The sequence below is a fragment of the Cygnus olor genome, chromosome 4 (assembly GCF_009769625.2).
Source record: "Cygnus olor isolate bCygOlo1 chromosome 4, bCygOlo1.pri.v2, whole genome shotgun sequence".
Lineage (NCBI taxonomy): Eukaryota > Metazoa > Chordata > Aves > Anseriformes > Anatidae > Cygnus > Cygnus olor.
In genome coordinates this window covers 51,397,610-51,424,453 of record NC_049172.1, presented here as the reverse complement: position 1 = coordinate 51,424,453, position 26,844 = coordinate 51,397,610, and the positions used below count along the sequence as shown (strand labels likewise).

General features: G+C 35.4%; 3 long non-coding RNA genes across 5 annotated transcripts; 1 reads left to right on the top strand and 2 right to left on the bottom strand.

The window, feature by feature from the left end:
- On the bottom strand, positions 1 to 4,010 carry LOC121069750. The gene is made up of 2 exons (XR_005819594.1): positions 3,912 to 4,010; positions 1 to 422 (listed from the first exon to the last, which is right to left on the bottom strand). It is a non-coding gene; the product is annotated as an uncharacterized LOC121069750 (long non-coding RNA).
- Positions 53 to 25,293, top strand: LOC121069752. Its single transcript, XR_005819598.1, has 3 exons — positions 53 to 96; positions 16,689 to 16,839; positions 25,164 to 25,293. It is a non-coding gene; the product is annotated as an uncharacterized LOC121069752 (long non-coding RNA).
- LOC121069751 lies at positions 11,646 to 13,272 on the bottom strand. 3 transcript variants are annotated; one of them, XR_005819595.1, is made up of 3 exons: positions 13,202 to 13,272; positions 13,010 to 13,101; positions 11,646 to 12,250 (listed from the first exon to the last, which is right to left on the bottom strand). It is a non-coding gene; the product is annotated as an uncharacterized LOC121069751 (long non-coding RNA). The 3 variants fall into 3 exon arrangements; XR_005819596.1 differs by having other exon boundaries at positions 13,029 to 13,101; XR_005819597.1 differs by having other exon boundaries at positions 13,178 to 13,224.
- Positions 25,294 to 26,844: the final 1,551 nt, after the last annotated feature.

Sequence of the window (26,844 nt, the reverse complement as noted above, 5' to 3'; positions counted from 1 at the left end):
GCAAGTTTAGTCCTTGTGTCTTCTTTAGGTGACAATGAAGAGCATGTTCTTTGTACTGAATGTTGCAGGAGGGCAAGTTTCCCAGATGGGAACCAGGTAGGCTCATTCTTTCTTGGTGGGGTAAGCTTCTGCCTTCTCCTTGCTCTTGCTGTTCTCGCTGACACCAGTGGATCCCACATCAACTGCCTTCTGGGAAGTGGCAGAAAATGTCTGTATGAGGATCGGTGCAGCATCGCTCAGCTGCAGGTTCTGGACAGACAGTCCATTTTGGTTATTGCATGTTATTAAGATGCAACTGTCATTCAAATGTTTACAAGTCAAAACATAACTTTGCTCATCTAAACTGATGTCTTCCAGGCCATCATCCCTGATTTGTACTTTGGCTTTAGCATGCCATGTGTTGTTTTTAGGATCCACTTTCACTGAGACGCCAGTCAAGGTCTGTTTTTTCCAAGAGATCTTCAGGTACTTTATAAATAAAAACACATGAACTCATGTTAATAAAGACCAAGGTCTTAATTAAGATCAGGCTGGATTCAATACGGTGATAGTAATGACCCAGGAGAATAGCATTTATTTGAACTAGTGAAATTCAATATTCACTCACATGATCCTGTTTCTGGTTCTAACCAAAAGGAAATATTAGTATCCATTTCTATAGCTGTGGGCAACTGCCAGATAACTACTGATAATAGTATTTATACCTCCCACTGCAATTAATTTCACCTAAATTTGTCAGACTGATTACAAGATCACAGTTCTCCTATTTCCTGTAGTTATTACAGTGCTAGCACCTCAAAATCCAATTCAAAACTAGACTTCCACCATATCTGTTTTTCCACATACAAAAGAACATAAAGACCAGAAAGAGCTCTTGCAGGATCTGCAGTTCTCAAGTTAAGATTTAGATGTGTGTAATAAGTAAAACAAACAGACAAACAAAAGACAACTTCATGACCTATTCACACTTCTCTTTATTATGCCAAGTTATCTCCCTTTCTGCCTTCCATTTGCACAGCTCTGTTCAACAGAAGCAACAAAGAAAATTCATATTATTTTGCAAATTTACCACCTACTGTTGGAGATTTATTTTCTTCTATTCATTTTCATAGTATACTGAGCAGTTTTAAATGGGCCAGAAACAGTATTTCTATTATTACTACTAATGGTTCCAAAAGGGAAAAGATTTAACTTCATCATTATTTTTTACAATGCATAAACATAGAAAACATCAATATCTATAAATGATAGCTATTGAAAGTTTGTATACTGCAAGACCCTTGAGACATGATGGTTTTGTTATGTTCATGTAGTGCAACTATCATCTTTGGAACCCAGTGTGAAATAGTGGCTTCTGTGCAATAAGCAACGTTCTGTGTTAGTATCTCTTCAATCAATAGATAGATGACAGAGAAAATGAAATACAAATGGAAATATACAGATATAATAGACAGAAGCCAGTTTTACAGGTCTCTAGTGGAATAAATTATCTATTTCTTTTTCCTTCTGGTAAGCAGGAATCAGGTTTATTGGCTTCTCATGTAATATTGTCTTGCTTAGTGACATATTTTGCGCTTAGTTTTGCTCATCGTGTTTGTTTTGATTTGAATGCTTTTGCATCATTGAATTAAAAACACTATCAGTCATCTTCTTCCCCCAGACTCAACCTTACTAAGGTTTTAAAGAAGTACTAGATGTAATTGGGCAGAGCCATATGTTTTATATTACAGACACTAATGAAGAAACTGTACAAACTTTGAAATTGTCTGGAATTCTCCAAAGATGAGTTTTGCCCTGCTCTTGAATTGTAGCAGTCAAAGTATTCTGCCAAGAGAGAATTCAAACCTAGAAGCTATAACTATTCTTATATTTATGTATGTGTGTTTGTGTGTAAGTATTTATGTACATATTCAGAGATGTACATTCTTTCGCTGATCTGGAACTCTGAGCACAGAGGAACTAGATGATCAAATGATGTAAAATGACCTATGAATTGAGATGGATTAAGTCCAGCTAAATTTAAACTACCTAAGAGCTGTAGATCACATTCGAACATTCCCATAAACAAACATGAAATATTAAATTGTTTGTAGCAGTTGTACAGTTGACCATACAAATTTTGACAAAAATGTTGACAACATGAACATCACCATACTTTTTTTTTTTCCCCCTCAAGCTAGTAACATACAGTGAACAACTAAAACAAAGGGAAGAAAAGTAGTTAAAGCACAGTTATGGAAGGATGATTAGATGGAGCAGATAAACATCTGTTTTCTAATAACTAAAAATAAAATAAATAAAATAAATTAAAATAAAATAAAAATAATAAAATAAAATAAAATAAAATAAAATAAAATAAAATAAAATAAAATAAAATAAAATAAAGTAAAGTAAAATAAAATAATAAAATAAAATAAAATAAAATAGTAAAAAGAATAAATGATTCTAGAGCTAAATTGAACAGGGTAGATTAGCCTATCATCTAAAAAAGCCCTGTGCCAAGATATATATACATATACATTATATATATATGTATATGTATGCATATATATATTAAGAATGTATTATGAGATTAACATCCAGTATTTTCATACATTAGAAATGATTTTCCTTTAAATATACAAACTGGCTCTATCTTGTCAGGCCCATCTCCATATGGACATCTTTCTATGTCCAGAGACATAGAAATTCCAAATTTAAATAAAACTTCAGCATTCTAATAATCTTCTGTAATGCACAGGCAAGCCCCAAACTTTTCCAGATTTCCATAGGATTAAGTCGCAGCTCACAGAAAAAAAATATCAAATTGTTCTGAAAATCATTTTATTTCTAAACATGATGAAAGGCAGAAATACTGATAGGGAAATATTCGATTTCACAGAATCATAGAATAATGTAATATTTGAGGATAGAATGGACCTCTGGAAGTTATCAGGTCCAACCCCTCTGCTCAGGTAGGGACGCCTAGAGCATTTTGTCCAGGACAGTGTCCATTTCTATAAGACATCCAGAGTTTTCAAGTCAGCATTATATCAAATCCCTGAGGAATACCTCAGAAATCCTAACCTCATACCTCTTATGTTATTTAAAATGTTTAAAATGGTCATAGAATCTTGAAAAATATTTTGCACTGCTAACATAAAAATTGACAAAACAACAAAATAAAATAAAAAATAATGGAAAAAAGAAAAAAGGACTTTTAAGTGGAAGTAATTTATGTTACTCTTTTGTATATTCTTGTTTTACCACCTCTTCACATTGTCAGTTTCAAAAAATCATAAAACAGTTTTTACATGACTTAGAATTGACTAATGTCTATTCAGATGTTCAAATGAAATCTTCTAAATCTTTTTGTTCTTGAAGTCCTGAATTATTTGTATTTTACTTGGTCTATAATCAATATGTAATATTTTGAAACACAACTAAAACTCAGCTCATAATTATTACAAACCATTGATATTAAATAACATTCTTCATTTCCATTTCTTTCAGTAGAGTTATCCTTGTATTTGTCCTACCTATCAAGATGAATGAAATACAGTACTAAATTCTCCTTTAAATTGACTCAGGAATAACAGCAATAAGATGAAAAATGATGATGATAATAATAATATTTCTGGTATGCACCACACTGTAATCAAGAGAGATCTCCTTGACCAGTATGTCTAGTAAATCAATTTTATCAAATTCAGTGTCTACCTGAGTTGCATTTGGTTTTGTGCTTGGATTATAGAAGTAAAACAAAGTCACCATCCCTGCTTTACTGAACTTGGTGACTACCTTGGTTTCACCAACAGTGAGAGTAAGCCTGATGCTGAAATGCAGGATGCAGAATATGAAAATCAAGCCAAAAATGAGAATAATTCCAGCCAACAGGGAAAACAGAAAAGACAGGAAAGTGTTTAGGATACTCATGGTTGTAAGTGTCTTGATGGAGCAGAAGCAGAGTGATGTACTTCAGAGAGCACTACATCTCAGTGTTGGCATTCTGGTGACCTGTCCTTAAGCCACAGGCCACATCTTCAGTCTAAGTGTATTGGAAGTTCTGCCACATCACAGTCGGTGGCATAGGGACGACATAGAAACCTCCTGCATACCTGATATGCCTGTGCAGTTCCCAGCCATTACAGGTCATGACTTTCCAGTCTTTGTATAGCCGTACAGCTATCATTATTATTCTAACCGACTTCTTCAGAAAATTTTAGTGCTTCCCAGCAGTAACCTCGGGAGATACTAAATTTACCTAAATTGTGGGTTATTTCTCTAGTTGATCGCTATGCACCATATACATAATTATGTCCTGGAGATCAAAAGATCATTGAAGATGGCAGGGACCTCTGGAGTTCTCTTAGTCCATCTCCTTGATCAAACAGGGTCATATACAGCAGATTGCTCAGGGCCACATACAGTAGTGTTTTGATGGATGGAGCTTTTCTGGGCAACCTGTGCTAACATTTGACCACCCTCACAGTAAAAGCACTTTTTCTTCTGTTCAGGTATGTTTTCTTTTGTGCCCATTGCCTATTGTCATTTCACAGGATACTGCTGAGAAGAGCCCAACTCACTCTTCCTTACAACCCTCATGGTGTATTTATACACATGGATAACATACTTCCTGAACCTTCTCTTCTCCATGCTAAACAGTCCCAGTTGTCTCAGACTGTCCTCAATAAGAGAGATTCTCCAGTCCCAAATGATCCCAGCTGTGCCCCAAAGACATCATAAATCTTACTATTTCCACATCACACAAAGCAACTTAGCCAGGATGGTTAGCTTTATGGAATTTAATGTAAATTGGAAATACACCAAATCTAGGTTTCTTTTGAAGAAATACCTAGTCCATCAAAACAACATTAAATCTAGCTTTTAACATATTTAGTAGACTTGGTTTTAATATCAGAAATGAAAAACAAAAAAGTATGTATTAATATTGCTATTTATATTACAGTACTGTACCAAGATTCCACATAAATATTTATGAAGCTCTTATTTGTTATTTCTTGAGAATATGTTACTAACTTATAAGTTAGCAACAAGAAAAGCATATCAGCTTTGTAGATACAACACTATATATCTGTGGGCTTGTGTGTGAAAACAGTGAAATAGCTCATTAACATGCTTTTTACTGAGCCTGCTTGCCAAGACAACCTAAGTGAAAAAATAAAGTTTTAAATTTTTTCAAGTAAAAATCTGAGTTTATATATAACTCTTTTGATAATCTGAGCATGAAATGCATATTCCTAGTTTAGGTTGCTTTGTTTGTTTGTTTTTAATTGTCAGATGATTTTTCTGGTGTAGATGAAGTCTTTGGTGACACCACAGTACATGGTACTGACACTGACTCAAGCATGCTGAGCCAGAAGCTTATATTAAATTTGGGAAGACCTAGATCTTTCCAAAAAAAAAATCAGAAGATTTTCAGTTTGAGAACTTCTTTGTTCATAATCCCACATCTAAAAAGCAACTTTGAGCATTTGCCCATGACTTTAAGAAGTCATTCCACTTTGCCCAGAGTGAAGTAGAAAAGTAGGGTTTTATTTTGTTTCATTTTTAATAATAGGAGAAAAGAGCCAATTCTCTAATCTGTAGAGATCTTTGACAGTTTTATAAAATCCTCAGAGTCCAGAGGCCTAAGTGTATCTATAATTACAGTCTCCTAAATTCAAATCTAATGAAACTTGTGTGTCTACTGTAGATTTAATGTACAGACCATAACTGCATATAATAAAAATGCTCTGGAGTTTTGAATCTGTTGTTATGTCTTTCCTAGCAGGAGGAATTTTCTTTACGTTTTACTGTAGAAACAATGATCTATTTGTGATTTATAGAATATATATTATATTACATAATTATAATTATAGACTACAGAGTATATATTATAGCATCTTTCAGTGTCCATATTAAAAATGTTAGTGAATAAAGAGCAACAATGAAGGATGAATCATGATACATATTGAATCAGTCATACATTCAAGACCTATTGATTTTCTCATCTTGTTATAGATAGAGTGCAAAAAATTTGATCTCAGATACTTCATAAGGTTCAGGTGAAATGTCATCCATAAAATTTGTTGACAGAATGCAACCACCAAGGCACCTACTTTGAAAGATATTAACCACAGTGTAACAATCTTGCATATCCTTTGTCTAGATCCACGGATCCAAGTTAGATCCATGGGGATAAGCAAAGTCCTGAATGATTACATACTGGAATTAGATATACCAACTACAGATAATCAAAGTTCAAGATTTAATTATCATTATTATTATTTTTACGGTACAGTTCTTTATTTTCAGTTTATAATATGTTCTTGGCAGGTACTCAATAGTCACCTTTCCTAAAGGAAAAATTGAACTTTTAACTTGATTGTGTTTTCTTTGTCTTTTTAAGCATCCTCATAAAACCATAAAAGGATTAGCAGATTCTTCTGATAAATTGACACCTATGTGTCCCAGTTGGACATGATCAGATCCAGCAATGATCAGACACAATCAGCACGCTCTACAAACTGAAACAGAAGTACATCTACACTAGCATTTCAGTGAGGCTGAGGACTTCACTTTGGAAGCAAACCTTGTGCTCACTACCACCTGCTGCATTTTGGTTGGCATTGTGGAGTGGCGCGAAGGTATGCTCACCACACTTATTTTGTGTGACACATTCCAGGAGCACACTAGACTGGAGCTATTTCACAGTAAAACCCCTAAGATGACTATAATATATCTGTCAGGTCCTCAGGGCCAACTGTTTCTCTCTACAGACCACTTCTATTAAGCTGCACTACTTGTTAATGGAGACATAACTTTAAAGAACCTGTCTTTTTCCCTAAATACATTACTTTATCCTGGGGAGAGATCTCTTACTCTCACCCGTCCTGTGAATTGAACTGTCACCTGTTCTGCCTGATATTAAGACCCAAAGCTGCTATTAAAGCACTAGTCAGAGAGCTAAGTAACAGCTTCTCGTACTATAATAGCTTGTAAAAATCTGCAGACAAAAATAAATAAATAAAATGATGTGGATATGTGGATGCATGGCTTTATGCCTTTTGTAACTTTTGTTTTACTAATAACTACAAATTTACGCAAAGATGTACTTACAATTTTTGCAAGTGGAATTCTAATCATTTGCTGTTAGGTACAAAACTATCTTGTTCCACTGTAGCATTTTGTCCAGAGAGTAGCATATTTTCACAACTTTATATCAAAAGGGTAAATAGAGAATATCTACTTTCTGTATGGAATATGCTTTCATCCAGAAAAAAAATAAAAAATAAACAAATCTTGAAAACATACGAATGCATTTTTTTGAACTCATGATTGATAATTTTTATAAGTTTATTTCCTACACTATTTCTTGGCATAAATAGATATATAGATACATATATTATATATATATAAAAAAAAAAACAAACATAAAACATTATCTACCCACTGCATTTTTACAGTATTCTGGACAATACATAATTCATAATCTAATGAAATTCACATACTGGATCTATCATGATTAAACTAATTACTTTTATCAGCATGGATGTTCTATCTTTCTAGTGAATGCTGCTCTCGCACAAAGCAAGTAAGCAATATTATCATGGGAGGGAACAAGAAATACACCATGTTTTTCCTTTTATAATGAGTAAAACAAGATAACATGTGTTTTCACCTGGAATAACCCATGTCATGTTTGTCTGTAGGCAAAATATTGATTGCTTGAGAAAGATCTCTATTTCTAGAGTAGACTAACAGGAAAATATTAAGTATCTGCTATAATTTTTCTTCAAGGAAAAGTGTACAGCTTCTACCTCAGAAGTAAAAAGTAAACTATAGCTCTATGAAGATTAGCTCTAACATGAAAAATCATTTTGAATCATTCTGAATGAATCATTTTTATCTTAGTTTTCAAATCCCCTTTGTAGACGTTCATAAAGAAAAGGTCATTTTGTATTCACAGGCCTCATATCTTTCAACAAAAGAAGAACATTCCCAAGTATTATGAAGAAAAATTTGCATTTGCTTTTATAAAGAGGTTTTGCCTTATCTATGATCTCCATTCTTTTCAAGACAACATCTTTTAAAGATATCTTGTGAATGCACAATGTTTAAATATATATGTTTGTGAAGGGAGAGGATAAGAATGAAAAAATGCAGTATATTTTATATGCAATGACAATCCATGTTCTAGCTACAATAACCTGAACAATACAGCTCAGTATCTGCCGGTACCAAACAGTAAAAATTCAGAAGTTCTGTGTTTCTCCCTATAGAATCACAGAATCCCAGGATGGCTGATGTTGGCAGGGCCCTCTGGAGGCTATCTGCTCCAAAACCCTGCCCAAGCAGGGACACCCAGAGCAGGCTGGAATAATTTTTGTTTTGTATAAAAATTAATCCTAAACCCTCTGAATTCCCATATCCTCACTAATCCAAGAAAAAAAAAAAAAAAAAAAAGTCTTTGTTGGGAAAAAAATAATAATAATAACACACCACCAAACAAACAATTGTAAATTAAATCAGTCACTTCTTGGGAAAAAACAAAACAAAACAAAAAACCTCCTTCCTAAACAGCAGCATATGGATCACATACCTCAGGAAAAGCACATCCTCAGCTCGCAAGAACAATGTTAAGAAAAGCTGAAAGCTCTTTTCCACTGTCTGAGCACTCAGTCAGTCTCTTAAGGTCCCAGGCAGCGCTGCCTGGCACAGACATATTTTTATGGCTATTTGCTCCTGGACCAGGGGATGCCTTCAGTAAATTACCCTCAAAATTTTTCCCGAACCAAGGTCCAAGAGACCAGACATGTTTTTAAGTGGAAATTAGCTAGCTTCTTAGCTGACTTTTTGCTTTTGTTTGTGTTTTTGCTGTTGTTGTTGTTGTTTTCCTTTATACTTTCTTTCCCTAAGAAAAGCAAAGTAAGAAGAAAGTTTAAAGTTGTCTTCTCATCTCAACATGAAGAACTCCATTGTTTGCTTCTATATGTATCGGTTTCTATTTCCCTTTTCAAATGCAGTTACCACACTCCTCGCAAGCTAGATAGGTCTAAACACAACTGTAATTTTAATGTGAGACTCCGACATATCTGATGCCTATGTCTTAGAAGTTCTGACCTGTTTATCCCCAACTTCAGATTTCTGGTGATTTCCACTCTCCAGGACATCCTTCCAGTTCTTTTCCTTATTTAGTTAAGCAATGTTATGTAAACAACATGGGAGAACTGCTATTCCAGACTTCTTAATAGAAAGATAATGAAAATCTGGTTCCATGTATTGCTTTCAGATGCTTAATTACTTCCACTGCCTTCATGTTTTGTCTTTGCTTTTTCCTCTTGTTATAAAATTCCATTTGAAACACTACAAAAAGTTGCCCATAAAGTTTGCAAATCCTGAAGATAGGTGTGATCCTTCATCAGGTGGAGATGAAGGATAAACAACCCAAGTTTCACTGCTTTCTGCTTCCAAAAAGGCATAGAAAAGCTGAGAACATCTTCTCTATACCTGTATCTTCCCAGAAATGACCACAATCTCCTCAGTGCTGCACTTTCTACTTATCTTAATGAGGTGACGCCTTATTCCTGCCAAAGGCCATGAAAAAGGATGTTGAAATATCATCCCTCATAAGCTGCAGGCAGTGAAACTGAAATGGAGTAAGAGTTTTAGGAAAGCCATTTTTGGTGACTATTATTAGATCTATCTCCATTTCAATGACTTGTGTGTTGGAAAATTATTATTACTACACTAAATGTGTCGTGTTCTTTCCACAAACCACATAATATAGTACAATATAATTAAACAGTTTAAATCTACCTAGTTTAATTGTCCCTGCTTGTATTGCATAACTGCTGGTGTGTAGTCAATAGGCTACGCTCACTTAACAAAGGCAAATCGTTTCACTCAAAATTCTTCTTGCCTTATCAGCCTGAATGACATTATCAGCCTGAACTACTCCTCTAGACAGTGTTATGACCTATATTTAAAAGGGTAATATTGAAGACTAAAACAATAAACACTTCTTTTTAATTGTCTTTTAATCCTTAATAACATAAAGAAAAATAAAAATTTCAATTTGTCACTTAGACTAATTTTAATGAAACATTTAAACAGAAGAGAAAAGATCTGGTGGCCTGGGTGTGATATGTGCTGACAGCAGTTTCTCATGCAGATTTATGGAAATCAGTATTGCCTTATGGATATTTAAAGGATCATAATTTGGACTGGTAGATCAGCTATGTGCTCAAAAGACTTCCATTAATGATGTTTAAAAATTGCACGTTCTCATGTGATTTAAGACTAAGGTGAAAGTGAATAAGGTAAATAAGAAAGGATACAATTTATATTGTAGTCCTCCCACTTGAAAAGACATGTTTCCTACGGCACTGAAAAAAAAAAAAAATTATCTCCATTGTACAATCTGGTCAAGTGGATTTGCTCACTTTCATAAATGCTTGTCAGCTTCTAGACCCCATTACAACAGAAATTCAGTTTCACTTTCTCAGGGTCGCTCCTGGCATTTTCACAGGTATGAGACCAATCATATTTATATTTATGTTTATTATTATTGTTAGTGTAATTGCATGAAAACTGCCAATGGCTTTTCTATTAGTCAAGTTATAATCCTCATGATAATAAAATATTAAATTCCTAAATTATAAGGAAAAACAAGAGAATTAGCAACAAACTCCCAGAAGGCCAGCAATTATGCAGCACTGCCTGCAAGTACTTTAAATTTATATTTTATTACATTCAAAGGAGTTTAAATTTACTTTTTCTCTCTGAATTCAAGCCATACAGAATGGCTTAATGCAAACTGAGTCAGAAACAATTGTGTTTCATGGATTTACATATGACTTGGCATGACTCTGACTGGCTGGCTGCTAGTAAGCTGACTTCAATCAGGCTAATGTTTAGAGAAAACTTTAATTAGGTATTTCATGCAATAGGTAGCATGTAATTGGCATGAATATACCTTCTGCTGAGCAGCCTGATTAGTCATAAATAAAGCCATGCAGAGCTGCTGAGAGTAATAGATGAATGTTGTGTTCTACTGGTACCGATGCTTATTGACTTGAATAGCTCATGATGATAATAACATTGTTTTAATGAACTGGAGCTGCCAAGGCAAGACAGAGGACAGTTTGTGTCACAAAGCTATAGCCCCAACATTTTAGATAATGAGCACAAACTAATTTAAGGTGACACAAAATAACCTGATTGCGACAATTCATTTGCAATTGGGCAAACATATATACATACGGTTGTGTAGGTGTAACTGGAATTCAATAATGAACCTTTTTTGCAGAATATTCAAAGTTATACAGACAGATTTGATTTGCCACATTGTTCTAAGCATAGGTTATTTACATTATTACCAAACTTACTATATGTTTATAATGCCATCTGACAGACAGAAACTGGAAGTCAAATGATGTTTCTTACTCCAGAGGAGTATGTTTGCTCCATATGAAGAACTACATTAATTAGAGCTTGGATTTAATAAGTGATTTTGTTGTAAAGATAACTCTTTACATAGGGCTGTCATAGATTTCTCTTTGTTTCACAATTATATATACACACATATTTACACAGGTGTTTATAAAGCTATCTATAAATAATATTTATAATATTTATGCAATAGTTAGGTGTGTTCCTACCACAGACGTATACCCATACTCTTCAAAACATAGATTTTTAATTGACGAGAACTAGTGAGCATTGGAATATGAACTCTATAAAAGTGACAATCTTTAAGACTCAGCAAAATTATAACCAAAATCCTCTTGCTATGACACAATGCGTTGCTCTGAGAAAGGCTACAGGGGAACTAGAATATAAAATGTGGAATACTAGATAAGAAAAAAATACAAGTTATAGACATTATGAAAATTTTAGTACAAAATGCACCCAAATAATCAGCAAGCATGTTCAAGATCCAAAAGTAAACAAGTTTGGGCATATCTAATAATTATAGACATTTGCAGGCTGCCTGCAAATGGTCACTATTACCAATAAAAAAGTTTAAAAGTTTCTTTATCGTGGATACAAGAGAAACAATCAAACAAACAAAACAGACAAATTGTACAACTTTTACATTTATCTGTAAAGTTTACTCTTCAGAACTCTTTTCTCTTTTGTTTTTCTAGGGTGTTTATTGTAGCACTAAGGAAGGTTATAATCAGTCTTGTTCAAAGAAAAGTGAGTTCAAGAAATGATGAGAGCAAATTTTGAGCTTCTATTCCTGGAGTTTAGTCCTGTTTTCCTGAAGATGAAACAAAACAAAAATACCTAAGAAATACAGTAGAGGTTAAAGGAAAAGTGGTGTGTCTCTTTCTGGTGTACAGTCTCAGTGACATCTTTGCTGGATAATGAAATATTGGATATTTTGTATATTCTTATGCATTTTAGAGAACTAATGAAAGGCATTATTTTCATTAATCTTTAACTGTGGACCAGAAAACCAAGATTTACTTTGTAACCAAGATATATTCCTATCTTCTGACAGAGTACTTTCCCTCATTTCCTTTTGGTGGCTTGTTCATTTTTCTCAGCTTTAAGTAGTTATTTCTTTGGACTTTATGAAGTTCCATGCACCTTTCAGTGACTTTTCAGAAAACAAAGTAGTTGTGAAGATTATGTACACCAAAATGGTGATTCTTAATAAATCTCAACAGACCTACAAAACAAATAAGATGTGCATATACAACCTCACTTTGATCACAAAACTCAACCTGGATCAAAAATTATGTATGGTCTCTGTTGTTGTTCATTTCCCCCCAGCTAAAAATTTCCTCCCCAGTAAGCACAAAAAAGAACTGAGCATTATTCTAGCACTTGCTGTAGATTAGTATCGATGAAGATGTACTTAATATTGATGAAGAATCCAAGTCCAAAACAAAAGTAGGGCATATGTTCACAACAGACCCAAATTCATATGAGTTTAGCCTTAGCCAGCTGTTCTTCATCCACAAGCTGAACTTTTATGTGCTCTAGGCTATTTCACTAGCAACTCTGAGACTACCTGATAAGAGCTGAGTTACCATTCTACATGGAGATTACTGGCTTCCCAGCCTGCACAGTCTGCCCATCTCAGCTAGTGGCTGCACAGGAATTCTGAAAAGGGACAGAGAGAAATTATACTTATTCTTTCACATGGAGGACCTGGAAAATATAGTTTTCACCACCTCACCTCTCCCAACACAATCCACAGTACATTCTTCAAGCAATACATCTGTGATTTCATGGGCGGTAGTACTCCTGGGAGGACTCTGAAGACAAAAATTTAGCCACTGACGCAGATGCAAGCAATCAAAAGGAAAAGAATTAATTGTCTAGAGAGCAAGTTAAGATGTGTGACATGGATTTTAAAATCCCCTTCCTTTTATTAGCTATATTAGCTATTTGACTTTTTCTGCCACTATCTCAAAACATGGGTGTATTCACTATTAAAAAAAAAAAAAATCATCATTTGGGGGTCATCACTATGTTGGAAAACAAAACAAAGCAAAACAAAAACATAAAATTCTCTTCTTGTACTTCCCTGTTGTATTCCAGGTGATGTCAGTTATTTTCACTTATCACAATAATTTGCCAAAGCACATGAGGAGCTGCTTCCACCCAAAAACCTGTTCTATAATGTGCTGTAATAACATCTAAGGACAGTTTTCAATTTCACTGATCTTTCAGTAATATGCATAAAGCTTTAAAGGCATCCTACCTAGTGGTATTTCTGAAGAAAGTGGTTTTACTCTACTACTCAGTGAGCTGCACAATGACCACTCTTTATGGTTTATGGAAGATGCATAGAATGACAGTAATTAATTGATCCTGGTCTGTTTCTCCTCATCTCTTGTTAACCATCTGAATTTAAAGAGAGAAAGATTATGTAATAGAATAAAAGTTGATTTAATTTCACAGTTAAGTACCATAACATAGTACATGTCACATACCAAGTGCATTTTGATCCTTTATTTTTCCCCAACTTTTTTTTTTTTTTTTTTTAGGAGAAAGTTATAAAAAATACAGAAAGACTTTCTTAGCATGGTAGTTTTACTAGATTTCATAGTGTCAAAGTGTTAAATCATGCAATTTTAACTATCATGAATTATTAGAGCTTATTACTAAGACTACCACTTGCTCTTTGCAAATGTCATAGGGAAGAAAATTTCAGGTACTGAACTTATAAACACTTGCAGACAAAGTCTGCCATACTAAAAAGCAAAAACTTTATTTTTGTTTTAAGTTAAACACAGAAGACACATTTGTATAGCAATTAATAGATTGTAAAAATCACAAATTCCTCTTAAAGCAGTTTTATTAATTTATTCTACAGCTCTCAATAAGGCATACACAATTTTACAGGATTTTTTTTTGGACACTTTTTTATGCAGATTACAGACGTGCAAAGTAGAGAGAACTTTTAAATAGGTAGCAGTATAAAAGCACTTATTAGAAGTCAAAGCTACATTTTAGAAAGTCCCAGACCTCTTTATGAAGATATTCCAAAAAGAAGTGATAACAGTCACATAGAGAAATATCAAATCACATTATTCAATACAAGACAAAGTCATCTGATGAAATTCCCAATCATCTTTGGATACAATCTGGTCCCACATAATTAGACACTGTGAACAGGCAATATTTTTTGCCTTGTTACTGATTTTAACTCCACCAAGAGACAACACCAAAGTGTTGACCATTTCACTGAGGGTCTGAAGTATTGGCCCTATTTGTTAAAATGTGTTTTTTTTGCAGGAAATATTATTCTACTTTAATAATAATAATAATAATAATAATAATAAATCTATTTCCTTTTATCTGAACATAAGTACAGGATTTGCATCTTTTCTCTACTGCTCATCCAAATTTTTGGGTTCTTAAGGAGTTTAAAAGTTTTCATTAACAATTTATCATTGTCTATTTCTACATTAAACTGCTGGCAATAGTTTGCCATATAATTTGAAATTAATGTCCAAATTTTGACAAGTCACTTCTTAAATGGCAATTAATTATTTTCTATTGTGATTTACTAATAAACTTTCTTTTTCCGGTTTGAATCAGGCTTTAGTTTGAGCTAACAATATATCATATTGCTGAACATTTCCATTTTTTCATGGTACCTAAACACCACAAGAATTCTGCAGCCATGAGATTACTGGGAGTATTATTTATTGATACCTTTGTCATTCTAGCAGTTATCATTTTTTAATTGTTATATTCAATCACTGAAAACAAGGAAGCTCACAGAAATAGGCATTTAAATGCTGCCTGTTTTCTTCTTTTTTTTTTCTTCTATCAGCTGTCTTTATCTGTATGCTGTCACAAAGACACTTCTAATGAGCCTGTTTGGAAGCAATTGGTCTTTGACTGATGTTCAGATGCAGTAAAGATGTTACTGTATAACCAGAGAGAGAGAATACATTTTCACTCCCAAACTTGCAACAGGCAAAGCAAAATCACAATCGAGGGGAGCTAAATACAGCTCTTCTTGGCTCAGTCTCTTATAAACTGCCTGACTGAGCTTCTACAATTGAATGTTGCCAAACCAGTAAGTTTCAGGTGACTGTAGCAGAGAATAAAAGCTCTGTTATTTCAGCTGCAGTCTGAAGATTTGCTTTGCAGTCTGCAAGTCAGAAGCAGTGGGTACTATGGGGAGTGACAGGGATATTTGAAAAGCAAGAAAATCAAGAACGAAGGAGAAGGTTTCAAGCCCAGTATGCTGACCTGGGTCAAAGCATTTGAAATAGGATAAAAAGAACACTTTCATCACCATTTTTCAGAGTCCTTGCTCTATTTTTGCTCTCTTTAATCCCTAAAATTCTTACATCAGCATAAATTAAACCTCCTGAAAGAGATGTGTAGTTTTGTGAGTCTGTAGTATATACATGTCTCCCCTGTTTTTCAAAATAGCAGTGGCCAGTATTACTTGATGACATTTCATAAACAGGTCAGACCAACAGAACAAGAGGTGAAAAACAATAAAGACACCTTTCTGCTATGTTGAAATACCGTGGTCCTTTGACAGTCTGGTTTTTGAAAACATATCTGGGAATAAGATTTGTGGAGCTACACACATACATCATCAGTCTAAGAATTGATTTTGTACTGACAGAAATTAAGTCTTGGTGATTTCTGACAGCTTCAAGATTAAGGAGATACAATCTGAGGTCACAATGTTGGATTTCACCACTAAATGTCTGCATGAGTACTGCTTCAGAAATCTTAATGCTTTACAATGTCTGGTCTATGATCTTATTAGCCTTGCCAAGCTCTGGAAAACTTGTACCAGTAGAAGGATACTTGAGAAGGTTCTTTTTGCCACCATTCTAAACAGAAAAGTACAGAATTTTTCTTAAAGAAAGTTTATATTAGCCTGCCATTCAAATAGCAGAATGAAAATGGAGACAGAGACAGAAAACAGATATGGCTGGGGAAGGAAAAGGAGGCACAAGAATGGGAGAGGAGAGGAGAGGAGAGGAGAGGAGAGGAGAGGAGAGGAGAGGAGAGGAGAGGAGAGGAGAGGAGAGGAGAGGAGAGGAGAGGAGAGGAGAGGAGAGGAGAGGAGAGGAGAGGAGAGGAGAGGAGAGGAGAGGAGAGGAGAGGAGAGGAGAGGAGAGGAGAGGAGAGGAGAATATTATACATTCAAATTTAGTGTTGTTAAGGTCAACAATGGAAATTCCTCTCTGACTTATTTCGTTCAGGACATCTTTCGGAATGAAGATGATGAAGGTCTAGTGGTATGATGACCAGAGATGGGGAGAGTAACAGCTAGAAAGACAAAGAAAGAGAAAACTCACTGTATTCATATCAACTGTTCCTGTAACACCACCATCAATTGAAGGATTAGAAGAGGTAAAAGTCTGCTATTTTGTTATTTTGTTCAAAAGTTTGCCACAAGAGTTTTGATAGATATATCTGTAGTGCTTCTTCCCTATTTAACATAATCCTGAATGAGTAAATTTAGTCTATCTTTAAATTGTTGCTGAATTTTAACTCTTGTCTATTGAGCTAAGATGGATTTTTTTTCCCCTAGGAAAATTCACCAAACTTCCTCATATTTCTGAATAGTTAAGCATATTTCTACTGTTGAGTAATGTACACTATTACAGAGCATTACACTGGATTCTGCATTGCTCATTGCTCTTAAATATCTTTCTAAGAGGGGACCTGTCCAATTAGAAAGCTAGCTGGAAGGTGACAAGCTTCACTAGACACAAAGGAACAAGCTATTTGAGGAAAAAAAAAAAAAAAAAAAAAGATAGGCAGATAGATAGATAGATAGATTTTCATCTTCCACTAGATTGTTGAGACCAATAGAAATCAGAAAATGTAAATCTGGACAGAGGTCAGCTGGAGCTCAGATAGTATTTTTGTTTTAGATCAGTTTTATAGCTGAGGAAAATGCAGAGTGAACTACAAGAAAAGGGTGCTGGTTCATCTGAGACCTATTTTATAACTTTGTTTACAGTTTTTTTTTAAGGAAATAATATTTATGCACACATGCAAAAAGCTCTCAGGCAGATTTAATCAACTTGAACACCTCAGGAAGTAGCTTTGGGCCTTGGTTAAATTGACAAGACCACTTATCTTTCTGAAATGCTGTATTTCAGTCTTTATAGACCAAATTCCCTTCATCCCTCCTGCAGCAGCTGTGCTAAACCTCAAAGGCCTTTTCTAAGCAATGTATCTAACTTGGAGCTCCTATTTTAAATTATCTAGTCTACCTACATAGCTTATTACTCCTCCTGATCATAACACTGCTTAATGTAATGTGATATGATGTAAATGTCAGCTTAAATCACTGCTAAAAAAACAAATGACACTTTTTGGGACAAACTAGGAATTAGAAATGGTAAACAAATATTCTGCTGTCAGCATGTCTCTGCATCAGGCTGATCAACAGCCTGGCCTTTCCCTTCTGGTGCACTCTGAACAGCAGTAATTTTGCTTTTGTGTTTTAATAATACTAGCAAACAGTATCAAGAGGGCCAGGAGTTTGAAGTGGTGAATATTCAGTCCCATGAAAGAAGCTCTTGTTGGATAAAGAGGACAAATACCAGGCATCTACAAGGACAAATCAAAACACTGTTGACTGAAAAATTATTTAAGTGATACAAATAGTATTATTCTTGCCAAAGGAAAATTTAGTTAGTTATTGAACTCCATTTTAATATTTTGTTAGCAGCAGCTTCACTTTAATATGGCCATTCTCAACATCACTCAAGCAGTTAGCTTAATTTAATAGTATGAAAAACATAAATAAATTGTCCAGAGGAATGTAGCTTACTGACTGTCAGAAATTGACTGTAAGATGTGAAGTTTATTTGGAGAATCTGTAATTCATCACCAATTTAAATCAATGGTAGTACACTGAGACTCAGTGAAGATGAACTATGTTGTGGTCAACAGCTACGCTTTTAGAATGCAACTCTTGTTCATGAAGACAAATGACTGAATTTTAACCTGCTGTCACAAACAATGCATTTTTTTCTGCAACCATCCTTGTGTCCTGAAGGACTTCAAGATAGAGGATGGTCTTCCCAGTACAGTCTTGCTATATTATATTTCTCCCACAATAGTTTCATAGTACAAGATAAAATGCTTTCACACATTTCTCTAAAAATACTTCAGGCATAGCTAGGAATTCGTACAAGGCTGCTCATTTTTCCTGGGAAAATCATAACTTATTTGCTGAATTCAACCAATTCATTCAAAGGGTGTATCACAGAATCATAAAATATCCTGAGTTTGAAGGAACCAACAAGGATCATTGAATCCGACCCTTGGCTCTGCACAGAACCACCTAAAAATCAAACATCATATGTCTGAGAGCATTTTTCAAAGGCTTCTTGAACTCTGGCAGGCTTGGTGCCATGACCACTTCCCTGGGAAGCTTGTTCCAGTGCCTGACCACCCTCTGGGTGAAGAACCTTTTCTTAACATCCAGCCTGAACCTCTCCTGTTGCAGCTGTGTCTTGTCACTGTCCCCAGAGAGCAGAGCTCAGCAGCTGCCCCTTCAGTCCCCTGGTGAGGAAGCTGCAGGCCACCATGAGGCCTCCCCTCAGCCTGCTCTGCTCTGGGCTGAACAAACCAAGGGACCTCAGCCACTCCTCATACATCTTGTCCTCTAGGTTCTTCTCCATCTTTGTTGCCCTCCTTTAGATGTTCTCTAGTAGTTTTCTGTCCCTTTTATACTGTGGTGCCCAAAACTTCACACAGTACTTGAAGTGAGGCCTCATCAGTGCAGAATACAGTGAGATAAACACTTCTGTTGACCAGGAAGTGCCTGATGCACCACAGGATATATTTGTCCATTTTGGCTGTCAGGGCACACTGTTGACTCACATTCAACTTGCCATCAAAAAAAATAAAATAAAATCCCCAGGTTGCTTTCCTTGGGGCCACTCTCCAGTCTCTCGTCCCTCAGCAAGACACATATATTCAGGATTGCCTTGTCCCAGGTGCAGTACACAGCACTTGCTCTTGAGATCTAATTAAAAATATGACACTAGAAACAGATGGGTGCATTTTACCCTCCATCAAAGAAATACCCAGCTACTTCAGCATAGCACTTCAGAGGGACTTTTTTACTAGCATTTCCACAATCCAGGTACCAGAAGTATCATGTCATGAAGGTTGTTCTGAAGACCAATTACAGAAACTGCCATGCTGCAATGACAAGAGCTAGCATGTTTTAAAGCAATATCTTCACAGCTTGATCCATTTGTGTAAATGTCACAAACCAGGTCTAAATTTGTGTTTTGTTTTGTTTCCTTCTTTCAGTCATAAAAATTCCTGACAAAGATATGTGAACAATCTGTTAATGTCTGACATCTCCATAATAAGATTGCAGCAATTCTCTAAAGTTCCAGTCTCCAAGTGTACAGAACGTTCTTCTTTCTACTTCAGAAACAGCAAGATTGTTGTTCTAGCACAGCCCAAAGAATTGGATAGTACACATACCAGTTCCCCTCTGGATGGCACTCTGGCTTAGAAACATCTTTTGCTGACCAGAGGGTAATTCATTAAAAATATGACTCAGCCATCCTGGCAACTGAGTAGAAGCAGTGCCAAGCAGCTGTAATCTGCTTTGTCTCACACAAACAGACCTTCTACTATTAGAACTGAAATATATATGTATATATTCATTAAGAAGGTTTTATATATATATATTCGTTAAGAAGGTTTTTCAATAAGGTGTTTTTTAAACTGTCTTACCAAAGAGAAGCCTCAACAGCAGTTGAGATCCTTTCCCTTCAGTTGTGTCTTTAACAAACTTATTTACTTTCCAAAAGCTTTAAACACATCAGAATATATATATATATATATATATATATGTGTGTGTGTGTAAAATTTGATCAAGGCTCAGTTCAAACCACTTGGTAATATCTAGTAAAACTATATAAAAGATTATAGAAATCCCATGGATTCAACTGCAAAGCAAGTATTACTTGTTCAATATTTCTATTATATTTCCACAGTTTAATTTTTCTCTTTATTCTTCAAAGGGCATAATTCAAAAAAAATTAGAAAATAAATAAAATCATCTAAAGCCTCCAAAGAGTTTGGGATTCATTTTAAATCCAGGACAAACTAAGTGAGGTCCAAAACAATTCTCCTTGAAAATTTTTTCATCATCTTCTCATCAAGCCAGTGGCCTAACCCAGCTGATGCTTAAATTAAGGTCCTACACAATGGATTCTGGCTTTCTAATTAGTTCTACAGATGTTCCTATATCAGATTTGGTCTAAATTAGTGCCAAGAAGCTCCAAAGAAGAGCTGGTAATTCTGGATAAGTTTAGCTCTCCATAAAGGCATAGGCTTCTCTGAACAGCCAACAGTACACATTATCCAAGACTGTGATGTTTGGAGGTGAGATATGGGGGAGAGTATGTTGTCATTTTAAAGCTAATTCAACTAAATCAAATCTAACTTATCCTTGTTGTATCTTCTACAACAGAGTCCATGTAGGCAGAGCCCAGGACTCTCAAGTTCCCAGACCTTTTGTGAAAATCTCTGTGAAATGCCTACATTTCATGAAGAAATGTAACGATGTTACATGTAAATATGTTAACACAACCGTTATCAGCTGCCTACATAACAGGCAGAGTTCTCAGGCTTCAGTAACTTCCTACTTAGGAGGAATCTAGTAAACTTGTGATTTTCCCACTTTACATCTACCCCACCTCTAGAAGGTGTAGAAGAAGATCCGCACACACAGCAGTGCAGGAAGAGTCATATTTCAGGGTCAAACATCAGTACTTATCTATGGCAAGTAGATCTGTCTCAAGAACAGATTATAAGCAAAGATAAATCATTGGGAGCCCTGTGCAGCTACTCATGATAGAAGTCCCTCAAAAATAACAGAACAAGTAACATTGAATGTCATGTCAAATATAAGTCATATGTTGAGATGGACAGAATGATCTGGTAACTCTTTCCATAGAATAAAGTGAGTTCATAGGTTCCTGCAAGACGTCCAGAATTGAAGTGTGTTTAAACCGACCAATTTCCTATTCACATCAAGGATGTATTGATGGATGTACTGACAAGTCAAGTTAAAAGTAAGAGATCACTGAAATTATGACTCAGAGCAGAAAAATTGTTCATATAGAATAGTAAGGAAAACAGTTCAAAAAAAAATAGACAGTAGACTTTTCCTGCTATTTTTTTTTCAATTCAATAACATTCAAAACCAAAAATTAAAAATCATATGTTTAATGGTTGATGTGTTGTTACCAACAAGCTTTGGACATTCTGCAGAGAAACTTAGTGGAATCAAAATATTCTCTCTCTTCCTTGAGTACAACCCCGGGTAAAGATAGAGTATTACATACACGGGAAAATGTATGCCACAATAATTCCACTAGATTTTAAGAACAAGAAAGTAAAAAATACATATTTTTTTAATTTTAAAAATATGATGGAAACATCAGTGAAAGTACAAACTCTTCATTGTGTGGATATGCATATAAAACTTTCACTTATTCATCATGTATATTTCACTCCACTTCAGTGTATTTAAATCATTTTGAGTTGCCTGTACCTGTTCCATTCATCATTAATCACTCTCCTTTCTAATCAGTGTATAGCAGTTACTTGATTAATTTCAGAAGACTCTATTTGTTTGTGATAAACAGTTGAAGAAAACTATATAGAAACAAACTTTACATGTTGCTTTAAAAATATTATTTCCATTTTCATTTTTCTCTGCCATATGAATCCACTTCCTAAGATATGTCTAGTGTCTGAGCACTGTCTATTTTGTATATATGTGAAAATCGTCTTCCTCAATGAAAGTTTCACTGTGTCAGTGGTGTACAGCTGATCTGGAAGGAAACACCTCTAGAAAGAAGCACGTGTCGAGCTTGAGATCTGAGAATAGCATCCTACAGTGGAGAGAATACCAGTAAATTAGCACTGACATCAAGGTTATATACATAGCTTACAGTATTTGCAATACAAAAATTGTACCCTCAAATTCTTCTAGAATTCTTTGTTGTTTTTCCATTGCTGTTCTTAATGAAACAAGAAAAATAGTTTGCATACCAAGGATTTCTTTGGAAAGTTGGAAAAGGTGGAAAATCTCCCTCAAGACTTCACGTATTAAGCAGTATTCCTCAGCGAGAAAAAAAAAATACTCTGTGCTACAATTCTTGATTTATAATTGAAATGGTCCATACAGCATATGAGACAGCTGAAACACAGAGTGTAAAATAATCAGTAGTCATGGAAGAACTGCAGCTGCTGTTGGACTTACAACAGGAACTAAGAGCGCTGGATGCCCACTGGTCCCTGTTTGGAGGAAGTATTTTCCCATTATGGTCATGTTGCTCCATGTGTTAATAATGATTCTGGTGTCAAAAGTCTTACAGTGCGTCTTCAACAATGTTTCTAGATGAGGTCTTCCTTCTATACCTACCTCTAGGCTCTGGTAAGAGCTCCTCTCAGACTTACAACTACACATGAAAATATAGCAAGGACAGGAATTTTAACAAGATTAGAAGGCAATTCAGAATGAAACACTTGGTCTCACGGAATATACAAGATTAATTAAAATACTGGAACTAGAGGTTTGCTTTCAAATAGAACATTGATAAAGCTGATAAAAGAATATTGTGCTCATAGTTAGCTTTGAAGAGTTCTCACAGAACAAGAGGAGTTCCAAATACAAATCATAGCCTGAAGAAAGATGTCTCTGAAAAAGAGAGCTTTAGTTTATCATGAAGAGGATTGCTATATAATGGAGTAAAATGTCAAGTTCCCTCCCAGGTAGAATATATTGGTTACTTACAAGTTCATTAATTCTTTGGACACAAGTATAACAAATGCACTGACTAGCACTTTAAACCTCAGCATTCAGAGAAAGCAAACAAAGAAAAAAAAAAGCAAAAAAAAAAAAAAGCAATGAGGATAATTGATCTCTTCTCCATATTATCAAGTTAAATAGTTGCATTTCCACATTCTGAGTTTTTAAATCTTGAAAAAAAACATCTTTTTGAAACCCCTATGTAAACAGACTCATGGTTTTTGAGTTCTGTATTCCTCTGAGAATTGTATAAAATGCACCACTTCATGATATACAGTAGATCACACCAGATAATCTCCTGGAACCTCATCAGTATCCCCAGATGGCAATAAGAGCAACATCTATATTTTCAGTAAAGAAATATATAAACATAAACCTTTCAGCAACAGTTGTTACTTCACTCTGATATGAAATACATTTCTCACCAGTTGTTTACCTATATTATTCATTGATTATAGATTTTATCTCCTTAGTGCATCCCTCTTAAGTTCTTAGTTCTTCATTAGACTAAAAATGATTTGTCCAGCTGTCCCAGACACCATGAGTACACCTTCAAGGCATTCTTGATACCATGAAAAAGAAAAAATGTCTCTCTTTGTAAGAGAAAAATAAATAGAAGATGCAAAGTGGGAAAAAAAACAAACAAACAAAAAAAAACTCTCAGTCTTCATATAAAAGCAGTTTCGATCTTTCAAGTAAGTCGTGTCTTTACTTCTGAACTGAATCAGAAAAAATAAATGGAGGACCCTCTTTTCTATACCTCAAATATCTCTGCTTCAGGTCAGGCCAAAATGTCATTTATTTGAAATTCTTGACAGCTTTGAAGTGGAGGATCATGGATATGGCTTCTGAATCCTGAGTTTATGGTTAAACAGTCATTTTCAGAGGGAAGATCATCACTTTTGGAAGGAGCCTATACTGTCTCTTGTTGATAAATTGAAATGTGTACACAGTTGACACTTAGACATACTTGATCAGTCATGTATTCCTTCTTTCTGTGTCTTTACATGGTGCACAGGCCTGTGGGAGTCCTCAGCTTACTTTGCTTGAGCAAACACCCCCTCTCTGAGCAAAGTGAACAGCTGTTCTCTCAGGAACAGCACAGTGTTACACACAGTCTAATCAGCTGTGATGTAGAGCTATCATCCTACCTCTAGTTTTGGTGTTCTCTCTACCAGCGGTGGTTCAGGGGTCTTTGTGCCTTGTAGACCTACTGGCACCATCTATAACCGAATTTAATGAAATTCTTACTAAATACTGATACCAAAATTGACCAATAATAAAAAGTCATATTTGACAGTTTTCTGACTTCCTATGACATTTCTGAACAAAACAGAAAGACAGAACTATGTTCAAAACGTCTAAAATTCATCAGCAATTACATTTTTGAGACATATATGGTTTTTGCTTTTTATGAGTAGCTTTGAAGATAATTTCCCTTCCCTTCCCTCTTTTTCTTGCCCAGCAGCTGAAAGCAAATGTTTAGCATACAATTTTCTGGTAATAAATGTCCCACATTAGAGATATTTCAGATGATTTGGCTTTCTTGATAAATCATGAAAAAAGTTTGTAGACTCTAATACCCTTTACCATAATATTTAAGATTGTCAAAATGTAGTTTGCCTCAGACTTTCTGAATGGGCTTCCACTATTAACCATTAATTCCCTGATGCTAACAATATTTGACATTTGTCCCTGTAGATTGACCCTCAGCAGCTAATTGTATTCTTCTCAAACTATTGTCCCTTGAAGAGCGAAACATCTGGTGAGGCATTGAAAAATATAGTGACCTCCAGTGACATTTAAAGTTTTGTTTAGCTCTTTCACTGCTTTGATCTTTCTGCTTTCCATAACATCCTCTTTCTAGGGAAATGCCCTTGGAAAGGGGGACTGTGAAGAGACTATTCCTGGAAAGCTGTATCTGGGCAGTGAAAAGGAGCAAGTAGCTTTGCAAGAAGCTTTATCAGCTTCCATCACCCAGTGAAGTTGTCTCCAGATAAAATGTTGTCTTTGCATGGCCTTCACCAAGGGAGTAATGACTATTAGAATGCAGAATTGTTTTCCTGTACAGAAAACTATAATTTCTCTGCTGGACTATGAATCATGAACTAGTGGTTTATTTTCAGTTTAAATTATCAGCTAATTATTATTTCTCAGGCAAGCAATAATCCCTTTCATGACAGAGAGCCTTCAAAGGGAATATTTTCAATCAAGAACACAAAGAGCTTAGAAATATAAAGCAAAGAAAGGTTAATCTTGTCTTGGTGCAGGCCTTCCCCCTTCTCTAAGTAGTCCAGAGCTTCAAGTAGTTGGAACAGCCTTGAATACAGAGATTTTCATTTACCACTGTGTGATAATCCACTTAAAATCTATATCTGTGAAAATTTGTATTTTAAGGCCAGCAGTCTGAAAGTGAAATGGCAAGATAAAACAGAAAGACAGAAACACAGCAGTGCTGGTAAAAGTGAGAGGAATTCACAAAGAAAAAAAAAAAAAAAAAAAAAAGAATCTGACTAGGACAACAGAGAACAGCAAAACAAGAGATTTAGGGTTAGATGACAACATTACCTAGGACATATTCTTCAGAATTAATTCCATGTATAAAATTAGTGTTGTATCTTGCATCAAGCCAGAAGAATACAAATATTCTCTCAGTTATTCTGGTTTTAGTCTGAAGTACTGCACCATCTAGTCCTGGGAAAATGGAAAATGCCAATAAAAACTGTTGGGTTGGTGTGGAGAAAGAAAGTAGGCTCCTTCCTCCTTCTGAGCCATTAGTCTAGGCAGAAGGCACCACTGCCTTTCCCCCAAAAGGCAGGAGAATGCAGTGATGCTGGGAAGTCCATCTATTGGGCCTTTTAGCTTCCTATTTCCCTGCTGCATTAAGTGGAGCTGGTGAAAAGACTTGTGCTAAGCATAACAGATCCATATGGTAATATGTGCAGTGTGGGGCAGACATGCCTGCAGCACGCCATGAGCTTTGGGTTGGATGCTTGGGGAGCTGCCCATACTCTGCCTGGGCCTCTTGCCCACAGAAATGCTTGCACATGGAATGGGACTTGTTTGGGTCCCATCATGGTCTCTCTTGCTTGTCTGAACCCAGCACTGAGTAAGGAAAATGTACTAGCATAACTGTGCCAGGTATAGCTAAGCTCAGGAAAGCACATCTGAGCATGGCATAGCATTCTTCATCAGTCTAGAGAGTGACAGGAACCCACATCAGTTCCTCTCACCCCCCCCACAAATTTTCTTTTAAACTCAACCTTCATGCTCTTCATTGTCATGTTTTGCCAGGCAATGATCAAAGGAAATTGTGCAGCTGCCTTTTAAGTCTATTACACAACAAGAATTCCAGGATTTTGATTTCATTTCTGAGGTAGGTCACAACTTCTCAATCTAGTCCTTCATATTTCTCTGCCTTTGAACTTTTTTAGTGCCTGAATTGTTAAGCTGTTCATTTTCCTGGCTGGTAGCTCAAATACTATGCAAGCATCACTTTATAGTTTGATGGGGTTTTTGAGTATTAGTTCAGCTGAAGCAGATGAGTT